Below are 4627 nucleotides of genomic sequence, written 5' to 3'. Positions count from 1 at the left end.
GCTAAGCAAAAAAAAAAAAAAAAAAAAAAAGGAGAGAAAGAAAAAATCGCGATACTTTCTTTCACTCTCGTGAGACCTTCTCCACTCGCGCGTTAAGTCTCTTCCAGCATTGAAGGATCCAGGGAGGATCTAGAGGGCCTCGGATCCTGTTTGTCTAGGGTTTCAATAAATTTGTCTGTGGCGGCATCTAGCGGCCGGGGGCGGCAAAGCTGACGGATGAATTTCGGTTCGCATAGAGTTAGCCTTCCAATCCGGAAATATGGTGTGCCTGTCTCTCCCAGGACAAGGAGCACTGGGTATGCAATTCCTACTAAGTCAGTCCAATCAGACTTTAGGCAAACTCGGAAGTTTAGCTAAATTCCCAGGACACTTTGTACGACCTTTTATAGTATTTATATTACATTATAGTCCTTCCCCTCCACTGTGTCTCATTGCATGGGACATAACTTATAGTACTATCAAATTATTCATTATCTGAGATTCAGGTTTAACCCATTCTCCTGAATTTTTTAAAAACATCTTTATTGGAGTATAGCTGCTTTACAATGGTGTGTTAATTTCTGCTTTATAACAAAGTGAATCAGCTATACATATATCCCCCATATCTCCTCACTCTTGAGTCTCCCTCCCACCCTCCCTATCCCACCCCTCTAGGTGGTCACAAAGCACCGAGCTGATCTCCCTGTGCTATGTGGTTGCTTCCTTCTCCTGCGTTTTTTTTTTTTTGCGGTACGCGGGCCCCTCACCACTGTGGCCTCTACCATTGCGGAGCACAGGCTCCGGACGCCCAGGCTCAGCGGCCATGGCTCACGGGCCCAGCCGCTCTGTGGCATGTGGGATCTTCCCGGACCGGGGCACGAACCCGTGTCCCCTGCATCGGCAGGCGGACTCTCAACCACTGCGCCACCAGGGAAGCCCTCTCCTGCATTTTTATTTGCTTAAGAAGACTGTGGGCTTCTTTAGGGCAGGGTCTGTGTCTAATTAGTTTTTAAGCTTTTCACAGATCAGTGCATTGCATAAATCATGCACTTTCAAAATGCTCATTGTGTGGATGAATGAAGGAATGAATGAATGAAGATATAAGGAACAAATATTTCAAAACTACAGACATACTTAATTTGGGGAGTCAGAGGGAGAGAAACAAAAGAATTTTGGAAATTTGATCATGAAAACCTGCCAGAGGAAAGCGAAAATTGGCTTTAAAAAGGGAAATCAGAGACACCTCTTCTGAGACACTTCTGGTTAAAAGGGAAATGCAAAACGTTAAGAAATATTTTGTCATGTTATTGCTAACAATAATGGATATGTATTGTTGAGCATTTAGTATGTAGGAGCACTTAGAGTAGATAATCTTATTTATTAATATGTAATCTAACTTCGTAACTTTATGAGATAGATGTTACTGCCAATATACAGATTAGGTAATTGAGGTTTAGGAGAGTTAAAGTAACTCGCCTAAAGTCACCCAGGCAGTAAGTGCAGAAAATGGGAGTCACACACAGGTCAGTCTAATTCCCAAGTCTCTGCTTTTAACCACTGTGACATACTGCCTCTAAGGTACTCCTCACGAAGCATGCTTGCAGAGGTGCTTTTCTTCTGCAGTTTAATTCAGCTAATTTCATATTTCCAAAGAATCAGTATCAGTTGGTCCTTGCTGAACTTTGGTGGTCCATATTGAAGGCCCCTGGAAGTTGCCATAATAAAGCAATAATTCCAGACAGAATTTTTACTTTTTTAAATTAAGAATTTTTTCATTTTTTTAGACTCACAGACATAGAGAACAGACTTGTGGTTGCCAAGGGGGAGGAGGGTAGAGGAGGGATGGATTGGGAGTTTGGGATTAGCAGATGCAAACTATTATATATAGAATGAAGAAACAACAAGGTCCTACTTACAGCACAGGGAACTATATTCAATATCTTGTAATAAACCACAATAGAAAAGAATATGAAAAAGAATATATAATATATATATATATACACGTATATATATATAACTGAATCACTTTGTTGTACACCAGAAACTAACACAACATTGTATGTCAACTATACTTCAATAAAATAAATTTTAAAAATAATTTGTTCGGGGGTTCCCTGGTGGCGCAGTGGTTGAGAGTCCGCCTGCCGATGCAGGGGACACGGGTTCGTGCCCCGGTCCGGGAAGATCCCACATGCCACAGAGCGGCTGGGCCCGTGAGCCATGGCCGCTGAGCCTGGGCGTCCGGAGCCTGTGCTCCGCAATGGTAGAGGCCACAGTGGTGAGGGGCCCGCGTACCGCAAAAAAAAAAAAAAAAAAAAAATTTGTTCATCTTTTTAAAAAATGTGTGTTTTTAATAACAAAAATAAACAATACGGTTTGATATATATCTTTCCAGACATGTGAAGTTTAAAAGTTTTCGATGGTGGGTTTAATTTTTTTCATCTGTTATTGTTTTGGGGACTTCATTTAATACCGGTTAAATCTTGATTCCTTTTATCTAAAGTGTATAGAGTTTTTAAGAAAATGATTCTCTGAATATGGTCTTCCTCAGTATGTACTTTTGTGTTTATTCATATTTATGAAGGGATACTTTGGGGAAAATAACAATTCTAATTCAACCCTTTGCTTAAGTCCTTAATCTTTTTAAACTACAAAGGTACTTAGTAGTTCTTATCTTCCTGCACAGTTTTTTAATGTTAAAAAATTGGGTACGTGTAAAGGAAAATATCCTATTACAATAGAAAAATCGAAAATTGCTGATTGGTAACCTTCCTATGCAAATTAAATTGTCCCAATTGGCATAAAAATCTCTGGGCATCTATCAGTATACAAACATCTAAGCTCTTTATGGGCCTTTGATTTATTAATACTATAATTTCTAATTTATACCCATTTTAAACAAAGTTTTAAAGAAAAGATATTTGGTCTTTGTTTCTTTTCTTTTTAAAATAGAAAAAAAAAGTTTTCGAGCTTTGTAAAGATTCTACTAGAAAGCCATTGGAAATGGAATTGAAATGAGTAAGAGAGAGAATTCTATAATGCAGTGCTCAAGGGTACAGGTTGTGAAGTTGAGCAGCCTTTGTTTGAATCCTAGCTTTGCTACTTTCTAGCCCTGACACCTGTGGTAAAATGGTTTTCCTCTCTGTACCTTGGTTTCCCCACCTGCAAAAGGGAGGTATTAATGGTACTTAGAGAATTCTTGTGAGGATTAAGTAAAATAATCTGGGGAACTTCCCTGGTGGCGCAGTGGATAAGACTCTGTGCTCCCAATGCAGGGGGCCTGGCTTCGACCCCTGGTCAGGGAACTAGATCCCACATGCCTGTTGCAACTAAGACCCTGTGCAACCAAAAAAAAAAAAGTAAAATAATCTGTGTGAAGAATTTGAAGTAACGCCTGGTACATTGTAAGTGTTCAATAAACATTAAGGAGTACACAGGAGATATAGAGAGGCAGTGTGACATAATGAGAAAAGCTGAGTTTACATCTTGGCTTTACCACTTGCTGGCTGTATGAATTTGGGCAAATGCTTAACTTTTTTGATCCTCAGTGTCCTTATCTGAATTGTTGTGTATAAGGATTAGAGATAATACGTGTAAAGTACCTGACATAAAATAAACACTAAATAAAAGATTGCTGTTTATCCATTATTGCAGCAATAATGGATAAACAGTTGAGCCACTAACATGGCATAAAATAATGTGGGGAAGAACTGCTGAATCACTTATAATCTGAAAAGTCTGACGTTTGGCATGGAAGACTACCCATACAATCAGAAGACCAGATTTGAATCTTGTTTCCATTATAGAACTAGAAGTTTGGGTACATTTCTTAAACTTGTCATCATTTTCTTCATTTACAAAATGGACATAAGCACAGTAACTGCCCTGCTTCCTACACAGTTTTTTGAAAAAAAGATATAATTTACCATAAAAAGCTACCCTTTTAAAGTGTACAATTCAGTGGTTTTTAGTATTTCACGAGGTTGTGTAACCACCACTTCTAATTCCAGAACATTTTCATCACTCCAAAAACCAAAACTCATTCCTTATTTCTCCCCTCCCCCAGTCCCTTGCAGCCCTACTTCTTGTCTCAATGGATTTGTCTACTCCAGATGTTTCATATAAATGGAGTCATACAAAGTGTGGTCTTCTGTGACCAGCATTTTTCACTTAACATAATATTTTCAAGGTTCATCCATGTTGTATCATATATCAATACTTTATTCCTTTTTGTGACTAATAGTTCATTATGTAGATATACTACATTTTGTTATGGACACTTGGAATGTTTCCATTTTTTGGCCATTATGAATAATGCTTGTATGAACATTAGTGTACAAATCTCTGTGTGAATGTATGCTTTTAATTCTCTTGCATATACACCTAGGAGTGGAATTGCTGGGTCACATGGTAACTCCATGTTTAACTTTTTGAGGAACTGCCAAACTGCTTCCCAAAGCAGCTGCACTAGTTCACGATCCCACCAACAGTGTATGAGGGTTCTAATTTCTCCACATTCTCATCAACACTTATTATTACAGCCATCCTAGTGGGTATGAAGCAGGGTTTTGATTTGCAGTTCCCTAAGGATTAAAGATGTTGAGCATCTTTTTATGTGCTTATTATTCATTTGTATATCTTCTTTAGA

Source organism: Grampus griseus (assembly GCF_964374135.1).
Source record: "Grampus griseus genome assembly, chromosome: 8".
NCBI classification, from domain to species: Eukaryota; Metazoa; Chordata; class Mammalia; order Artiodactyla; family Delphinidae; genus Grampus; species Grampus griseus.
The sequence above is the reverse complement of the archived record's forward strand: the minus strand, read 5'-3'. Positions refer to the sequence as shown.